This window comes from Melanotaenia boesemani, chromosome 7 (genome assembly GCF_017639745.1).
Source record: "Melanotaenia boesemani isolate fMelBoe1 chromosome 7, fMelBoe1.pri, whole genome shotgun sequence".
NCBI classification, from domain to species: Eukaryota; Metazoa; Chordata; class Actinopteri; order Atheriniformes; family Melanotaeniidae; genus Melanotaenia; species Melanotaenia boesemani.
In genome coordinates, this window is record NC_055688.1 from 34,023,059 (window position 1) to 34,043,622 (window position 20,564).

The 20,564-nt window shown below is 40.2% G+C and overlaps 1 protein-coding gene and 3 long non-coding RNA genes across 4 annotated transcripts in view; 2 read left to right on the forward strand and 2 right to left on the reverse strand.

Moving 5' to 3' along the window:
* gpc3 (glypican 3) overlaps positions 1-20,564 on the forward strand; it is a 266,165-nt gene that overhangs the window by 107,583 nt on the left and 138,018 nt on the right. The window lies entirely within an intron of this gene.
* LOC121643601 lies at positions 94-17,105 on the reverse strand. Its single transcript, XR_006011133.1, has 4 exons — positions 17,094-17,105; positions 15,281-15,286; positions 14,190-14,192; positions 94-173 (listed from the first exon to the last, which is right to left on the reverse strand). It is a non-coding gene; the product is annotated as an uncharacterized LOC121643601 (long non-coding RNA).
* LOC121643602 lies at positions 8,290-9,170 on the reverse strand. The gene is made up of 3 exons (XR_006011134.1): positions 9,089-9,170; positions 8,773-8,989; positions 8,290-8,324 (listed from the first exon to the last, which is right to left on the reverse strand). It is a non-coding gene; the product is annotated as an uncharacterized LOC121643602 (long non-coding RNA).
* On the forward strand, positions 11,766-12,523 carry LOC121643599. The gene is made up of 3 exons (XR_006011130.1): positions 11,766-11,852; positions 12,230-12,307; positions 12,392-12,523. It is a non-coding gene; the product is annotated as an uncharacterized LOC121643599 (long non-coding RNA).

Consider the following 20,564-nt stretch of genomic DNA (forward strand, 5'->3'; position numbering starts at 1 on the left):
TATGCTAGCAGGTTCCGCCATCTCAACAGGTCTTCTTGCCACCCAACCACACGCGCATGCGCAAAAAGATGTAAACAAAGATTCGCCTATTGCTGAGGTATCCACCCTCCAGTTCCAGGAGGAGGTGGTGGGGGCGGAGCTGCAGAGGCATAGGGTGCCTGCTGTGGGAGTGGCTGAGAGAAGGGACACTCCTTATGCCAGTGGTCGAACTGTCCACAGTTGAAACACCCCCGCTGTCCTGGCCCACCCCTTCCTCGTCCACCACGCCTAGGGCCACCCCTTCCACCACGTTCTCTGAAATTTCCCCGCCCCCTAGGAGGGCCGGAGTATGGAGGATAATAGGACTGCTGCGTAGCTGGGGGAGGGGCCTGTGGAGCTACAGTCACCGGGGCCTGAAGTGGAGTAGGGGGCGTGGCTACCATCTGTTGCTTGCCTTTTTTTTCTCTGTTTACATCATCTCTGAGTTTTGCTAACTGAAGTTTCAACACTGAGACCTCCATCTCCTCTTTGTGATTCTGCTGTTCCTTCTGCTTTTTGTCATACTGATTAAGATGATGCTTAGCAAACATGCAATAACGCTCAAAAGCTTCTGAAGGGAAAAGGTCAGGCTGGTCCCCTAATTTGTCCTTAACCTCAATAGGGAGGCCAGACTCAAACGCCTGCTTAAACAATGAACAGTGGACCTTACTACGGCTGGGGTGATGCCCCACCCTGTCAGTGTATGTAGTAATGCATCTCAGTACATAGTCCTCTGGTGTCTCTTTGTCATCTCTCTGGAAAGTCATTTTAGCTACATCACCCACAGGAGGGGGAAATGTTCTGTCAAGTGCAGCTGACCATGCAGTAGCATAAGGTCCCAAAGGGGTGTCATTAGGGTGAGTAAAAGTTCCTGCCAAGTAATCAAGTTCTCTGAGAGTCAGAGTGGATGTACAAGAGGCAACCATCCCTCGCACATCTCCCAGAGCCAGTTGAGTCCCTGCAGTAAGAGAAATCATTTTGTTCCACCACATCAGTCCCCCAGAAGTGAGAGCAGGCAACTTAGAAGTAAGAGAATGCATATCTGTCAAAGAATAAGGCTTGTAAACTGAGCCTCCAGCTTGGTGTTGCATCAGAGGAAAATTTCCTCCAAGTCGCTGTGGCATGTTCTGAAAGTATGGTGGGCCCAATTGTGGCTCGGTGGAAAGAGAGCTCTGCGGTTCCACTGAAGAAATGTTTTCTGTGCTTTTAAAAGTAATCAAGTCAGAAGTGGCCATGCTGGCAGAGGGAGCAGGGTTCCGAGAAGAATGCCACAAAGAAGTGGAGTCATGAGTAACCTGTTGGTGGCTCTGTCTAGAAATGTCCTCCATCTGCTGCAGAAAGGGGTTCGTGCTGGCTTTTACTGGAGTGGCACTCAAAACTCCTGCCACTGTCATAGAAAATGTTCCGTCTGAACCAGAAAGTGGTCCAGTTTGGGAGCAAGGCGTGTGCTCAGTCTCCTGAGGGTGGTCTATAAGCTGACTAGTAACATTCCTTCTGCTAGAACTGTCCCTCTTATCCTGCTCCATTGATGTAGAATGGAGAAGTCCTGCAGGACTCAGTGATGGATACAAGGTAGTATGAGAAGTCAAAGAGTCTGCCCGAGCCTCCTCACAATCCAAAAATCCTCCTTTTACATTAAGGATTGGCGCCTGAAGAGCAGGGCTTGGAGAGGTCTGATAAGGAGGTGGATCAGGACGGGAGGGAGAGAAGCTCGACTCCCCGTGTCTGCTACGCTGGTGTCGCTGAAGTGCATACAATGCTGTTGCAGTAATATAGATATGATGAATAAAAGCTCTCCAATTCTCTGCTTCTTCAAATTTTTTCTTCTTCTTACCCTTATTAATCCTACTCGCATTTTCCATGTCTTTCTTAACAACCTCCTTAGCTCCTTCTGCCTCAGATCCTGCACATTTTAACCATATCAAAACTTTCCGAGGGTCAGGGTTTACCACATTCACCTGGCTTGTCTGCATTTTAGTCACACAATCTGACCAAAAAGAATCAAACTCTTTTTCTTTGCCTGCAATGCTTGACTGGGCTTGATTTTTGGTACACGAGTTAAAAAGTTGTCTTTCTTGCCCTCCTCAGGAGGGACTTGCTCTGCTGAAATAGACATGTTTTAAAATATGGACTCTGATGTATGTGAATGGATCGTGTCCCCGAGTTTGCTACCTTCACACCACCTGCGAGATCACAGATCAACCTACTTCACCAGACCACTGGCTTATGTTAACACCGCTGGGTTTCCACCAGTGCGATGCTTCAGTCAAAATGTTCACTCAGCGTCCGGTGTGATATTCGCAAAACCCGGTTTTAATTCTCCACACAACAGAAGTTAACAATCAATACAGTTTTCCCCCACAGAGCAGAAGAATTTATCCAGTAAAAGTTCTGCTGTCTCAATCCCCTACTGTCCGGAATTAAATGAAGACAGCGGAGAGGTTTTTTTTTTTTTTTTTTTTTTCTCAAAACACTTAAAGCTCTGTGTTTAAAAGCCTCCCCACAATACAATTCTCCCACAATGCAGAAATATCACAGTGCCACATGCAAAATCAGCATAGCAAAATCAATGAAGTTCTCAATGGAAAAATGTCACAATGTCACATGCAAAATTACCATAGCAAAATCACTAAAGCTCTGAATACACTCACAATGCAAAAATGCAACAATGCTGCAGGCAAAAATCACCACAGAAAAAGCTCTGATAACACTCACAATGCAAAGATGTCACAATACAGTATGCAAAATACCATAGGAAAATAACTGAAGCTCTGATTTACACTCACAATGCAGAAATATTACACTGCTGTATGCAAAATACCATAGGAAAATAACTGAAGCTCTGATTTACACTCACAATGCAGAAATATTACACTGCTGTATGCAAAATACCATAGGAAAATAACTGAAGCTCTGATTTACACTCACAATGCAGAAATATTACACTGCTTTATGCTAAATCACCACAGCTTCTCAAAACACTTCTGAAAACACTGACAATGCAAAAATATCACAGTGCTTTAAGCAAAATCACCCCCTTCTGAGCTGCTGCTGTCCGGTTCTAGAATAGGACAGCGCAATCCCACACTTTTAGGTTATTATCTTCAGTTGCTCTATGTTCTGTGTATCAAAGCCACCACAGTTTGCTCTACATACAATTTATATATATATATATATATATATATATTTATTTTCTTCCCACAATTATTGTTGTAATTATATATTTATATTAATATTTATAAATTATTATTCATAAGACATTAGACAAACATAAAACGTACAACGGGGTACCCCAAAACTAGAAAGGGACTGAAACCCTGTTTATGTCATGGTTGCTGCTCTGCTGGGCCTACAGCTCCTCATCACGCTCATCTGCTCCACCTGGTGCAGCCCTGATTACTCACTCTGTTCACCTGCTCCCCTCCCTACTTAAGCTCACTCCAGTCCTTGCTTCCCTGCCAGATGGTCAGCATTGTTTTCCCTTGTTGATGTCCAGCGTTTACTCTTGTTTTCTGATTCCTGTGTTTGACCCAGTTACGGCCCTTGGACTTCTCTTGCCTCATCCCCTGTCGGACTGCTCCTGCTTTGTGCTCTCCTGGATTTTGACCTGTTTTGGAACGACCACGGATATTCACCTGCCCCAGCTAAGTAGTCTGCCTCCTACCCCTGTTAATGACTCTTGGCTTCTTAAATCTCTTCTCGTTTGGATTGTGGATCATCCTGACTGTTTCTGGAGTCCTTTCAGGATATTATCCCCTGCTTTACCTGAGGAAGGCGCCACCGCTTCCTACTGGACCAAACCCTGCTCATCTCCTCCATTACCCGGACTGAATAAATTACTTTCTTGGAATCTATCACTGTGTGTGTGTGGCTGAATTTCCGGGTCCTCAGGGAGACACCATTACAGTTTACTTGTAGGGGACTGGCACCCCTATCCTTAAAGGGACTGAAATACCCTTTTTACTCACAGGAGGACTGAAACCTCCTGCGGTGAGGACTGGCACCTCACTTTTACAGGGACTGAAACCCTGTTTACTTGTAGGGGACTGGCACCCCTATCCTTAAAGGGACTGAAATACCCTTTAACTTTTTACCATATAATGAATTGCTTTCCTACAGACTGGCTTTGTACTCACCAGAGTGAGGGTTCAGGATGTCTGATAAATTTGGTTAAAATCAATCTGCAGTATTCAGTACATTAAGTACAATAGGTTACTGCTTACCTTTGTTGTGGTGGGCGCCCAGACTCAGACAACCCGAATCCTGCTCTGGATACTCTCCGTTGCCGTTCTTAGTGGATCACGTCAGGGTCACCAATTGAAGTTTTAAAATATTCTTTGTTGGCTTTAAAAGATTTGTTCACCACCTGTAAATCAATCATCAGAAGGAAGAGTGTTCAAAAATCCACATTTTTAAAAGAAGGCAAAAACACCAACAATTGACAATTCTTTGTTAAGCCAGTAATAAGAAAACAATACATATCTTCTCGAGAAGGAGGCCTGTTAGCTTTAGCATCTGGTCCACTAAAACACAGTGTCGGGAACCTTCGGTTCAGCCAAAAGACCCGCCTAACTAAATTATCCTCCTCATTTATAGTGATACAAAGCATTGTGGCTATGTGCGTGCATGTGGTGCACATTTATGTGAATGTGTATTTTGCAAGGTGGTCCTTCCTCCTTCCGGGAATTTGATTCCTCCAGGTCCTTCGTCTGAGGTGAGTCAGAGCTGAAAGGAAAAAGACACTATGCTCTGCTTCACTATCTTTTTCTGCCTTTCTACTGACTCCCTTGTACTTTTTCTCACAATATTCACACAAAGGCTATTCTTTTAATGATTTCTGAGTTACTGGGAAATTCCGTTCTGCTAGGAGTGAATAGATAAGCAAAGAGATGTAACAATATTTAGATTACTCCCTAGTGGCCATCCAGAACATTGTCAAGGCCGCTAGTTCTTAGCTCTTTTCTCAGTATTGAACTCAGTAACCTTATATGAGTTTATGTAAATGCACTATCTGTATCCTGCAAAGCAATGATAACAATTAAGCTGTAGTTCTATTAATTAAAAGCAAAAACCTAATTCCTGTTACTAAAATCTAAGGATAAAATGTAAATGAATAAATGAATAAGAATGCTTAAATGAGTAAATGAATAATAAATGAGTAAATGAATCAAAATGCTTATAAAATATTTGCAACACATATATATATATATATATATATATATATATACACATATATATATGTGGAATTAGTCTATCAGTTGCTCATTAGTTAAATCTTCACTGGAGGAGTCTGGGGGAGTTACCAGATCCTCAACAACATATTTAAATAATATGTATATATATTTATATATATATATGTGTGTGTGTGTGTGTGTGTGTGTGTGTGTGTGTGTATATATATATATATATATATATATATCAAATTCATTAAAATGGACTCCGGTGTCTGTTGAATTAGAACAGGGCTCGTTGGTTCAATAAACTTTTTCATTTTCTTTTAGAATGTTCTATTAATGTTGATGTTGTGTCATAAATATCTTGTCCAGTTTTGACAAAGAGATGTATATATGTATATATATATATATATATATATATATATAATTTGGAAAGGCCTCGTTGCTTCCATGGAGTTGTTAATTTTCTCTGAGTATGTTGTATGAATTTCGATGTGTCATAAATACCTGGGCCAACAGGGGCCTAAAGTGTTTCAAGATTCGCTGAGATCCCTCTCCTGTGCCGCACCCAGGCGAGCACGAGTAAATGACAGCAAGAAGTCTGCAGGGGGTGATGGAGCCTTTAAAGCTTTAACGTCAAAAGCCTCTGCCCCCTTCCCCCCGCATTCCATCCACTCCATGTATAGGGGGTAATACCAAAAAGCTGGCAGATATATATGTCTAAAATCTATATATATATATAAATAAATGTCTGTATATGTGTATATGTATGTATGTATGTATACATATATATATATGTGTGTGTGTGTGTGTAATTTCTTTTCTTTTATTTTTTTTCTTACTGTTAAACTGTTTAAAAGACCCCAAAATGGTTTTTGCTCATTTCCTACAGAAATGAAAACCATTTTGGCACTTTTGGTGTTTTATTAATTTCTTCTTTGAAAATATCCAGAATAAATTTATCTACCAAGGGGTACTTTACATCTCTGAAATGTAGCTTAAAAACACGTGGGAGATCAGCATCTTTAAACACAACTTCATCTATCTTTCTGTAAATGTGTCTAAACTTCCTTTGTTGAAATTTTTTTTTTTTTTTTTTTTTTCTTTTCTTTTTGTTGAAATTTTAAAATCTTGCTTTTCAGCTTCAGCGTAGAGTTTGTTACACAGCCGGTTTTTTAGGTCTTCATAGTCTTGTTGACTACATGGTGAATCTGAATTCGTGTCGAGACTAGAAATTACCATTTTGTTAATATTAAACTTACATTCAGTTATCAGACCCTCAACAAATGACTCCGAACTGGTTGTCGGATCGTCACTGGAAAACTCTGACCTCGAGATCCGGTTCTCATCCTCTCTGGATCTCTGGGGAATTTCACCACTTTGAAAATGAACTCTTTTAAAATAAGTTCGTTCTCTTCATTTGGGTCTCCTGATATAAGTTTGACACTGAGTCCATGTTAAAATCTAACTGCTCAGCTTTCAACCCAGATTTTCTTGAAGAGACGCTGTTTTAGAGCGTCAGATTTGCACTGGGAACATCCCATCTGTGCTTTTCGTAATATGCACAAAATTCAATTTTCAACAAGGTTTGTCACCATAATTTTGCACCATTCTTATTTATCTTGTTGGTCCTGATGACGTGTTGACAACTTCGTAGACTGGTCCTGTTGGATAAAGTTTTTAGAAGTCTGTGTTGTCTGATCTAACTGGGTGAAAGCCTTCGGCTCCTTTTCCAGAAGACGTGGAGACTCCACATGTGGGATTTCTCTGGGAGATGAGGCTGTCTTAGCTTTACAGCTGAATTCTAAAACGGTCTTTTGTTCTTTTAGATGGCTAGCTTGGTTTGTTGTAAATTTTGGGAGAGAAGCAACTGTCTCTTCCAGACGCTTGACATCTGAAGCTTCTTGTATCTGTAGAGGGCAGACAAGTTTAAATGATTTGTCCACAGAGGTTTTCTTCAAGTACAAACTCTGAGTGTGAGTTTGTTCTTGTGTGGACTCCACGCCTAAGGTTTTTGCTGTTTTCACTTAATGAAGTTTGGATTTCTTTGTCCACTTACATGTTCTCTTTAGTTTGCAAATGTTAAAAAGTTTTTTCAACATTTCGCATGTGTATGAGACCATTCCATCCATATTTTTAATCGGAGAGCCAGCCCTTACGGAAGAAAAATATATTTCTCCATATATGTGGAATCAATATATTAACTTTTTTTGTTTTCTGATTTGATGGATATTTGATATAATTTAATACAATTTTCATTTATTCTGGCTTTATAAACTAATAATAATTAATAATTAACTGCAAAAGTTAGTAAATTTTGTAATGGTAAATATATATGGGAATATATTGAAAAATATATAAGGAATTGCCGCTTTTCATATATTGGAAAATATATGTAAAAATATATTTACTTGTATTAGGCAAAATGTTAAGCAATACATTGTGACATATATTTACACATATTTGGAAACATATATGATTTATTCTGAGGACATATATATAAACTATATATATTAATATATGATCAATACATTGTTATATATATTTACATATATATAAAAAATATGACTATTTCTGAGTAAAAATATATTGTTATATATCTAAATAAATGAATTAACACATGACATAACCCTGCCCCCCCAGTGGCTTATTGTTAATGGTTCCCCACATACATTCTATTGTAAATATGAGTAATTGCTTCAGTGAGCAAATAGAATATATATACACAGAATAATATACATTTATTAAATACTAAGTAATCTTTTTGTAAAATCCATAAAAAAAGACATGAACGCGTTATGGTAGACTTGCAAACATTTGCTATATGTTTATTATTAACAGGTTAACATACAAAATTATGAGACCAATGAACTGCTCATGTTTATGCTTTTAACGAAATAGCCTGAAAAACAAATGTTTATTAAACCACACATGAATCACCTGGAAAAAAAGGTTTTTGACAGTGTTGTGTAGAACAAGTGAACGAATGGAGGTGTGTTGATGACGAGATTTTTCTCTAATCAGCTTCACTGCGTCTTTGCTTTGACTGGTGTCTTAATTCACAAATTCTTGTGTTGAGGGACTTTCTTATGTCTGATATCTTGGTCCCAGGATGGTGATTTAGGACAGCATCTATAATCACAAAAACACAATAAAAATTTTAAATGAGGAATTCAACCACAATCCCTAAATAAATGAATCAGCTAGATAAGTGTAAATTGTAAGACTGAATAGTGCTAGAATAGGATGTTCAACTTAGTTGATGGTGCAACTAATGGGTATTACAAGGTCATATTACAAGGTCATTACATTTAAACTGACATATGATGATAGACTAATTACTGTATAACAATAATTGGTGTTATTTTATAGAATATTTTATAGAACCAGCAGTGGCTGACAATTACTCTGAAGTACTGGCTCAGTGTGCCAACCAAAGTAAACCTCACTTAAATCTTGACTAAATTTGTCATTTTTACAGAAAATTTGTCAGTTATTTATTCTATTAAATAGGTGAATGACAACACAAACAGAAAGGATAAGTATACCACCAGATCTGTAAGCTTTGTTTATTCTTTACCTTGTAAAGCTTGCAGCTTTTTCCCATCAAGAGCTTGTCGTCTGTCTGCAGTGGGATCAACTTTGTTCTTTCCGCCAGTCAAGTTGGACCTCAGCAGAATGTCAGTGTTGAAAAGACCCATCAGCAGCACTCGTGCCATCCCATTGGCAGTTTTCTGGGCCTTTGCGGTCTCCCAACAGTGAGCTGAGACACTGACTCCACCAGTCCCCATTTTGACCTTATCAGAAACCTAAAACCAACAACATCACCATAAGCAACAGAAAGCACTTTTTAAAAACATGCATACTAATAAACATATTAATAAAAGACTACTTACTTCACTAGGTGCAGTTTCTGCCTCAGCTTCTGCCTGAGGAATGGGAGCATCTTCAGCAGGATTTACTTTCTGCAGGATCTTTGTGCAGGACCTTTCTGATGTCTGTCAATACAGCCAGAATTTCTGAAAAATAATTTGGATAAATGTTCATTAAAAATACACAAAGGAATAAAATGTCAATTAACACCCTAGCAAGTACACCTGGTTACAAAGAATGACCATATTTAAACAGCCAATCAACTGGTCAACACAGGAAGTGTGTAATTAAAAATTAACATCAGTGGTCTTCCAGTCATGACGAATCATTAACACCACCAGGGTGAAAAAGAGGCCTACCAGTTCACGAAGAATGGTTCAAACTCAAAATAAAGTCTATTTATAATTCATATAAAAGGAAGTATCACTTCTGTACTACAGAAGTGTACAAATGAGGGAAAGTTTCAGAAAAGGCTACGACACACTGGTGTTACTTGCAGAAAGTCAAAACAGGTGCTATTTTTTCCTGTCACAACCCCACTCTGGCAGCTGGGAACCTAAATACTTAGTTAAGTTAGAGCAAAGAGGGAAAATCTGACATTTTTAAGTAATACTTCTATAATATTTAAAGGCAGAATCTGTAGGATTTTCAATATAAATTCATGTAAAAAATAACAAATACCATAATTAGAAAGTTTAAAAACATGTCATTTGCCATCATTTCATATGTGATATTTTATTAAATTACAAAGTTATTGGTTCTTTTTAAACTTTTTACGGTCCGTAAAAGTTGTAGTACCTTTTTTCCACCAGTAGAGTGAGTATAAGACAATTTATAGCAGAGCAGCTCGAATATACAGCTCAGAAGCGATTCCTACATTAGTTGAGAGAAAGGGAAGAAGAGGTGGAGCTTCGCACTGTGGCAGCGTTTCGACTTAATTGCCTCACCAATCTTCACGTGAATTTGTAAGAGCAGAGCTTCCAGAGAAGTTTAGACAAATCGACCTTGGCTTGTCTATTTGATATAAAGCATGGATGAAACCACTTCAAAGCGACCAATATCACCGCCAGATTTAGCTTCTGGTAAGAAGAAAAAAGTACGCTACGAGTCACAGAAGCTATATGACAAGAAGCGTGGGAAAACTAGAATAAATATCGGCGTCGCCTTCACGCGCTGGAGACAGCTTCGTAACAACAAAGGACTGAAGTCTGATGCAGAGTTGGCAACATTTCTTCTCGACCGGTAAGTATGAACTTTCACACAGTTAGCAGTTAGCTGTAACCAAGAGGTCGTAATTTAAATGGTGCGATGCTAAGTTTTATGGTTAATGGGTCCTCTTCGGTTGTATAGCCTGCTGTTACGTTGTTCTGTGAGTACAAACGTTATATTGTCCCTCAACTTGTAGATAAACGGTGATATGACCATTAGCCGCCGTGTTAGGCGTTGTCATGACTACAAAGCTAGTTCTCCTAGAACGAAGAAAGACGATGACATGTAACAATGTGCGACCATGGACCAACAATTTATTGTGTGCGACTGTCTGTATATTCATTTTTTTAATTATTCCCTCCTTACCCAAACTTAGAGTATAAAAACACATTGATAAAAAGCCAAGAGAAGCGGGGAGGGGGAGGGGGTCTTAGAGCCCGCACGTTAGACATCTCATATGGCGAAGAACGACACAGACCAGAAGCAAGGAAACAGAAACTGATTGTAAAACGTGGTATATGTTGGACTTTATTCATTTATTTTCTTCATTAATGTAATATTCTTTCAATATGTCAGAAAAAAATTAAGCAGAAAATCTGGATAAGAGGCGAAGATGTTTGTACTGCTGCTGTCCCCGGTCTGTGTCACGTGACCTGCACTGGCCGCGAACAGGTCTCTGGCAGAAGTTCAGCAGTGGCTAACCGGTTTGATAAAAGCATGAATACATCCAACACCACGCAGGTCTGGAATATATGTAATAAAACCCACAAATAAGAAACCTGGATCTGTTTTAAGCTGTAATACAACTCAGAAATTATTACAATGACGGCAAATTCTGCTAGTGCACTTTCGTGTGATGGACATGATGTTCTCTACTAACACTGGAGATGCACCTTGATGGCCTGCTACTGTTTCAATATACCTGGGAGAGTGTAAAAAACGTTTTGGCTGGTTGAAGTGTTTTCCGACGCGCTCTCTATCAGCTGACGGAAGTGTGGTCATCTGTGTGTGCGCGTATCATGCATGTGGCATCAGGGTGGAACTTAGAGCGACAGAGAGCATCTATCACATGCCGTCAGTGTTTTGATCATAACACAGTGTCTGTGTTTTATAATCAGAAGACTTTTTTTTCACTGTATGAACACACATCCTTTTCCTTCTCTGGATACATCCTGAGTAAAGTTTGGCTTGGTCTGTGTATCTCACTTTCCTAAATGCTTAGTGCCAAACGTCACACGTGAGGTCACAGGCTCAGCAGGTATGTCTTAGCTACATTCATACTGCGCGTCTTGACACTCACATCTACTTATGGCAGAAATGAGATTTGCTTGCTTGGTTGTTCACATTTTCTGTTATTTCAAAACGGAATTGACATTGAGACATCTGCTAACTTGCACTATTATTTACAGTATGTCACTTTTTTGTGAAGTGCAGAAACATTCTATCTACTTTAGTCAGTCATTTCTGTTTCCTTTTTTTTATAAGATTTGAAAAAGGTCCTCAAACATCAACGCCAATGAAGAGAGGTGTTTGGCACGCAGACACCATATCAAGCATTGGATCAAGTGATACAGACGAGTAAGTGTAACACAAGATGTATATCATCTTCATATATTTTGAATTTACCAGGATGTTTTCACCCCTGTCTATCTGTTTGTGAAATTAATTTCTCCATTAATACTGGGCATATACCGATGAATCATTGCATGTAGGTAGACACTGACCCAAAATGGAAGAGATAAGAGTTTGCAGCTAATGTGTCACCAGGCTGCAAACATGTTATCACACCACACCCTTGCTATCTATCTATCTATCTATCTATCTATCTATCTTTTGTGAAGTGAAATATTCCATCAGTCACTTTTTAAAGTCTTGATATTATGTGAATTGCAAGTTGTTATAGGTGCACACACTGTTTATACACTGTATCATAATTGCATTTTTTAATTCCTAAGGCAAGCAGACAAGGCAACATCGGAACTTGCAAAAGCAGACACAACAAAGCCTCATGGATTGGCTGAACTTGAATGGAGGTAAAGTCTAGTCAATGGCAGTTGAACCAAATACTCCCCTTGATGATTTTTCATTTATAATGATGTTATTTATGTTTTCTCAAGCCTAACTGAGATGAGCATTGATGATGAACAACATGTTGATGAAGGAGCCATCAATGATCTGAGAAATAGCATGTGAGTATGAATTTGGTATTTTTCTTCATTGTGGGGAATTGTAACGTGTGCTAGTAATTACATTGTGTTTTCTGAATGTTTTGTGAATCTCATTAGAATCGACTGGGCTGATGATGCTCCACTTGAAAGGCCTATACAAAGGGAGGAAATGGACATCGGAGATGAAGAGGATATGCCCTCACTTTCTATCAAGTGTGTTTTCCATGCCAACATGCAACTATGGCTTTTAACGTGGTCAAAATTAGATGATTGAAATGTATTGGCAATCACAACATTGACAGATATGTTGTCTTTCCTCCAACAGATTCGGAGGCGCTTTGAATCAGGTTCCATCCCTCGACAAACTTCCAGTAATTGGTTTGGATGAGACGGTGCATGACTTGATCCCAGAACTGGATCCTGTTCCAGAGACGTGCACATACAGTGACTCGGCATGTGATCTCAGGTTCCCCCAAGTAAAGACGGCAGAACATATTGTAGGAGCTAAAGCGTCCATCATTTATGAGGAATGCTTGAGGCACCTGGCTTCTTTTGTAACTTTGCCAGTTCAAAAGTGTGCCAAATTGAAAGAGACGGGTGAAGTATGTCAGCAGTGCCCACCATACAGAGTCCACATCAAAGAGAGAGGCACAGCAAGTGTTTTAGAATGGGTGAGGGATTCCTATTATACACAAGATTGATAATTGATTTGCTGTTGAAAGTGAAAAAAGCCTTCCAAAGATTGCGTTATTGTTTTATATTGATATTACTTTTTTGTCTTTGTTAGATCTGTGCTGATGGACATCTTGTGTGGCAATGGGTTTCACAGCCTGTAATGAAATTTGGGATGCAGGCTGGTGACTTCATGCTTTCAACAAACATCTTGTTGTCTGGAAACAATTACAACAAAGTAGCACTACTCTTCAAGTTCATGAACATGGGAATGGTTGGAAGAGGAACATTCTTTTCCATCCAAGACACATACTGTGTCGACACAGTTAAAAGTTACTGGATGCAGAAAAGGGCTGAAGCCATAGCTAAACTGCAGAGAAAAGATGTTGTGGTCCTTGGTAAGAAATGGCTATTCTTGACATCTAAATTTTGTTTATATATATATATATATATATATATATATATATATATATATATGTGTGTGTGTGTGTGTGTGTGTGTGTGTGTTTATATATATATATATATATATATATATATATATATATATATATATATATATATATATATATATTTTGTTTTATTTATTTTTTTGGTTGTCTAACTTCTCCTACATTTCTAGCTGACGGGAGGAATGACACTCCAGGACATTGTGCACAATACTGCAGTTACACTGCAATGGAGAATGATACACGGGAGATCATCAGTGTTGTAACTGTAGATAAGAGACAGACCGACAGAAGATCAACTGTTATGGAAAAGGAGGCCTTCATTCGAACAGTTGATCAGCTTATGGCTGAGGTGAAGCTGGTGGAAATCTGTACAGATGCCCACTCACAGATTAGTGCTGTCATGGGTGAGTTTGCAGCAACATCTCTACATTCAGGTTCACATAAATGTATTTATTCCACAAAGAATAATTCACTTTGTAGGAGGTATTTGAACTGTTGCCCTGTGGTTAGGCGCACCAGATCCCTCCAGACCAAAACCAGCATACACTGGAACATTTTCTTTCCCACCGCCGTCACTACTGGACAGTTGATATACCTCTTTCACTGCTCGCACTGCAATATTGCACTGCCTGTTCTCACATTGTACATAACTCCATGTGTGTGTGCAAACTCACTATGCCAAAATAAAACATGATTCTGAAACATAACCAGCACACAAAATTCTGACGCAGAAGCAATACAACTACATTCTCCAACACTCAGCTCTTGCATATATCTAGGCTTATGTTGGGCTACAATAATGTGTCTTTATTTGTGTACTGCATTACAGATCCTGAAAAGGGAGGTATAAGGGACAAGGAATAAATCACAGTCTTGACATGTGGCATGGAGCTAAAAACCTGGCCAAAAAAATTGCTGCAGTTAGTAATAAAAAGTGATATTGCATCAAATGAACAAGATTCTGTATAGGTGTGTTACCAGGATTCATTTGACCTGCACTGTTTCCATTCAGGCTGCCAAGAAAATAGAAAATTAGAAAATAAAAGGTAATTTACTATTATATTGAATGGATTAAAAATTTTTTTTTTAATATATAGATACTGTGGGTTGGAATAATCCACCACGTATGCAATGAACATGAGTGGGCAACTGGCCAGTGTCAACATGGTCCAATAGAGGAAGCCCAAAAGGAGTGGATAGAGAAAGATTCAAAGACTCATGAGGCGCTTGTGGATATTGTTCTGAAGAAGCGGTGGCTGAAGGATATCCATAAGTACTTGCGTTTTAGGTAGGTTTCTGTGTTTTAAAATTTAATATCTCAGTACTTTGTATGTATGTGTGTATCTCTTTTTTAATATTTTTTTTTACTTCAATAGATCTACAGCTGACTTGGAGAGCTTTCACAATCACGTCCTCATGTATGCAAGCAAGCGTTTTGCTTTCACTCCTCCAGTCTATGAAGCCCGTGTTATTCTGGCTGCCCTGGACTACAACTTCCATCTTGGTCGGCCAACAAGACAGAGAGCTGACGGCTCCAACATGTAAGCAGCACAATTACTGACATTGTCTGTGATGGAAACATCAACCAAAATTCTTTCATAAAGAAATAAATATTTTAGTAATAGTAATCAGCATATTTTCTGTGTAACAGGTACACACGGATTTTCAGAAAAAATGCAAAACGTTATAGCGTTTATGCATTGAAGACACCAAAAACATATGGCTACATTCAAGCGCTGCAGACTGAGGTGGTGAAGTGTAGATTGGAAGCAGATAAAGGCATGCCAAGAACACGGACACTGAGGCCAGAGGATCCACGCAAGCTCGGTCGACTTCCACCTGTACCTCCCCCATCCGTTGAAGAACTTGTACAAACACAAGTGAAAAGGGGCCTCGGTAATAACATTTTACTTTTACCTACATTGTCTGAATTATAAAACAGTATACAGCTTAGACCAGTCATGGGCATGTGCTACATGAATTTATATATATCTTTTTGCTTTGTTATACACATGGGAAAGTAAATGACAACATTTCTGCCATTAGAGGTATTAATTCACCCAACATTAGGAGAAACCAGTGGAAAACATTAGCAAATGCACCAATGTTGAAATTAAACATTACTTTTGCACCAAATGCTGATTCCTTACTTTTCATAAATTGAAACTAAAATGTTGTGGTATTTAAAATGAAAGCCAGCATCTTAATTAGCATGAGTCTTAAGTTTCCACTTGCTTGTTATTGTCATTTATTTTCCACAAGTAAAAACTGTAGAAATCTATTTAATGTGAATTGGCCGAAATGTTGTCAGTAGTTTGAAGCAAAAACCTCAAAACATCTTACAATTGTCAACGCATAATTTTAAATAGCAAAACCAAAGAAATTGAAAGAGAGAAACTGATGTAATTTCTTTCAGATGATCTATGTCAGGTCACATTCAACCAAAAACTTGTTCAGAACTTGCAGATCTCCAAAAAGTCATATAGATAAAGCTTCAGTGCAGGTAACTTTCAAGGTGGCAAAGAGAAACTCCCTGTCCTGAATGTGGCCACAAGCTATTCAAGCGGCACTACAGGGGCTTGTCACAAAGGCACTCTCATTGATATTGTAGTGAGTTTTGGTGGATTTAGTGAGGGGGAGGAGGTGCAGCAGCACTGGGGCAGAGCTGTCAGTACCTCAGTGGCAGCACCTGATTGCCTGAGTGGCAGCACCTGGGAGTGAGGTGAGTCTTTAAAGAAAGCTCAGTCAGTGTGTGTGGTCTCTGGAGAGAGGAGCTTGGTGACTGCTATTGGGCCTGAGTTCAGCCAAGCAGACTGTCTGGTGCTCAGTGGATTTGGGGGGAGGGTGCCGATCGTAGCTGGTTAGGGCTGCCGGCGGCGAAGATAGTTAGGGGGCCATAGGGTAAGGCTGCGGTATAGGCAGGGTAAGTGGGAGTTAGAGGGGCCATCTAGGAGCACGCTGTCCACTCTCCAGCTGTGGGAGAGGTTTTCCAGCCGCCATTGGAAACCTCACGGCGCTGGGGCGGTGTTCCAGACAGAGACTCGATCGTGCCGGACCAGTGCCAAAGCGCAGACCCCGGGGGAGGGTCTTGAGCCCCCGGAGAGCTAAGTGGCCTTTTAGAACATTTATTTGTGTGTATGAGTGTGTGATTGAGTGTTAGAGTTTTAATTACAGCCAGTGGGAAAACCTGTCCGGGGGGAATCCAGGGAAGCCAGCGTAGTCGGAAGGTTCGGTGCTGCCCGCGGCTTGTCTTAGAGACACTTGGGGTTGGGGAAGATCATGTTGGTTTGCAGTGTAATGCTTGCCGTGTGAGATGGCTTAAGCTCTTTAATTGCTGTGCTATTGCTGTGCCTTATTGGGGTGGTTTGGTTGCTCGGTTTCGGCTTCTTCTGTGACTCACGTGCATGAAATGCAAGTACTGGTGCGACCCTGTGCTGGATGAACGAACTGACTGATCCTGGCTCCTTTACAGGTTGAAACAGGCTGCCTAATGAGTTGTCATTAATAAAGTTGGTTACTTGTAATTATACTCACTCCCTCTGTGTTCTTTGCATCTAAAGGGACCCCTCAGCAAACAATTATTACAATATCCTTACCTTTGAACTCCTACGATCCCCCACAATTACCTCGGCAACACCTCAGCAGCCACATAGCCAATCATGGTAGACCTCCCCCACCCCCAGTCCTCTATCCTTCTTCACTCTTACTCCTGTTATGCACCTAAGTTTTCTCAAGCTGGTGAGAAGAGAGTACTCTGGACCATTTTAGGGACACTTTCATGTCCATTTACTCTAATGTGTGCTCTGTGTCCTGTTGGAATAAATCACTGCCGTGTCAAACACGGCTGTCTTAATTACTTCTGAGTCAATCACTGATGGATACTTGTAAATAAATATTCTTGATAAACATCCTTGGCCTGTTAATCTGACTAGACAACCTGTGGCAATTGTCACCATCACACCAACAAAAATAAAAGTACAATAATCCCCCACCAAATCTTTTCAACACTAAATTGTGAATTTACATTGACATTATTTCAAAATGATGAGTTAACTTTTTGCAACTAAAGACTCAAATATACAAGGCACAGTGCGTCTGATACACTGCTTTGCTAAACTTTGTTAAACTGTTTTGTTCATCAGGTCCAGAATTCAACACCAATCCTCCCTCTGTATAAGGATGTTGTCAGACCTACGATGACGACCAACACAGAGTAGAAAGCAGTCTGCAGATGCAGAATCTACACCATAGCAGATGCTGACGAGCTCCTGCTCCATTCCTCCTCTCTGATGAACAAGACTCAGAGTCCCACACTTGATTCAGGACCTCATCTGCCAACCCAGAGGAAGTATTCCAGCCTTTTCCCTCCGAGGACCATGCTCTCACATGTGGAGATGATTCTCATCCCAGCAACTCCACACTAGACTGATCTGCTCCAGTGACAGCAGAAGGTCATGGCCAAGGTCTCCAAAAAGCAAACATCTGATGCTTAGGTCACAAAATCTGTCCCCTCAACCCCATTACTGCATCTAATAATTATTTCCTTAACTGTAATGAACAAAAAAAGTGGAAAATGTGTATTCAGTCAGTGGTGTTTGCCACAGATAAAACATTGTCAAGAAGGATTGAATATCTGTTGTGCAATCAAAATTTCACATCCTTTGTATGGATATGTGGCTTTTTTTTTCGTAGATAGGCTTTGGTCTATGGGGTTTTTGTTGTGTATATACTGTGTATTGCTGCTGTTACATCAGTTATATTTATCTATTTTTTGCAGTTAAATTGTAATAAACATTTGTCTTGTTCCTTTGCAGTCACATCCCACTGTACAATTATTTACATTATTACGTGATTGAAATAACGAGGTAAAACATGTAAATCTGAGTTTATTTTAATCAAAAAGGTATGAATAAAAATAAACTATCCCAAATTAAGTTATATAACTATACATAAATGAAAAAATACAAAGTTATAAGTGAACAGAAATTATACAATAATTATGTACAATCTATAAAATTTCACAGATTTGTTAATTTGCAGTTTACCTAAAAACACAATCATATGCCAGGAACAAAACCAGTGTACTGTCTGTGTGGATCAGGAAACTTTTCTCTAATAGCCCACACACAGCAACTGGGGATGACACGCCGATTTCCTGCTCCCAGGGAGCCGTGCTTCCATAATATGAAATGCCTATAGGCGGCATACCGGTACTGCCTGTTGTCATCACCTGGCTCTGTTGCATGGCCAGGTGCTGTCACATCTTCTCGATAATGCCTATGTATCCTAAGATATCCTTCATCAAGGCAATATTGGGTAAAATGTGGTAGCTTGCTGATGCAATTAGCTGGTGTCTGTCCACAGCAGATCCTCTCCCTGTCAGTTGGCATCTCCCTGCATAACCCACAAGTACACCAGGGCGTTCCTGGGACTCCAGCTGCCTCTGAGACGCTTGAATTGCTCTGTTGCAATAGAAGATCAAAAATCAGGCCTGGTTGCCTTTCGACGAGCTGTGATGCAAGCCTTCTTAGGTCCTCAGCAGTCATGTCATCAAGAAGTCTCTGCAAGGTATAAAAAAAGATTAGTTATACAAGTGGAGCCTAATTAGGGTCCGAGCCATACAAAGTATGGCGAGACCCTATTGTAGTTGAAATGTTTATTATTATTATTAGGGTCCGAGCCATACAAAGTATGGCGGGGCCCTATTGTTTCTGCTATGTTTATTAGGGTCCGAGCCATACAAAGTATGGCAAGGCCCTATTGTTTCTGCTATGTTTATTATTAGGGTCCGAGCCATACAAAGTATGGCAAGGCCCTATTGTTTCTGCTATGTTTATTAGGGTCCGAGCCATACAAAGTATGGCAAGGCCCTATTGTTTCTGCTATGTTTATTATTAGGGTCCGAGCCATACAAAGTATGGCGAGACCCTATTGTTCCTGAAATGTTTATTAGGGTCCGAGCCATACAAAGTATGGCAAGGCCCTATTGTTTTCCAAATGTTTATTATTAGGGTCCGAGCCATACAAAGTATGGCGGGGCCCTATTGTTATTGCTATGTTTATTAGGGTCCGAGCCATACGAAGTATGGCGGGGCCCTATTGTGGTTGAAATGTTTATTCTTATTATTACGTTTCTCCTTCTTCTAAGCGCTTCGACGCCAAATTTGACCCCCTAAACACCCATGAAAAGTTGTGAAACTTGGCACACACGTCAAGCCCGGCGAAAATCGGATATTATAAGGTCCGCATACTATTCAATGCAAAATTGGCTCAACAGCGCCACCTAGACTCCGCAAAAATACCCCATTATATGGGGTCCGGGAACGTCTACTTCAACGTAGGAAGACGAAACTTGGCACACACGAGTAACACCCCGAGTCGAGCAAAAAAGTCAATCTAACACCTGTTGCCATGCCAACGGGGCGCCCGCCATCTTGGCGTGTACGGCCATTTTTTGCACTTTACACACATCGTATTTGAACAAACTAGTCTGAGGGGATTCGTGCGAGTGACTCCAAACTTGGTGGGAAGCTTCCTGACAAGTTGGGGACCAAACGCTCCTCAAATCTTTCTAATAGCAGAAAGCGTGTTACCGTGGCAACCAACGGAAAAACGCCTTCTCGCCATGAAACACGGTTTGCTCATATCTCCATAGAAAAACGTGGGATCTGCACCAAACTTGACAGGATTCATACTTGTGACACTCCAAGTCCAGCAAAGAAGTCAATAGAACACCTGTTGCCATGGCAACGGACTGCCCGCCATCTTGGATTTCACTCCCATTTGAACGAACTAGTCTGAGGGGATTCGTGCGACTGAGTCCAAACTTGGTGGGAAGCTTCCTGACAAGTTGGGGACCAAACGCTCCTCAAATCTTTCTAATAGCAGAAAGCGTGTTACCGTGGCAACCGACGGAAAAAGCCTCATCGCCATGAAACACGGTTTGCTCATATCTACACAGGAATAAATGGGAACTGCACCAAACTTGACAGGATTCATAC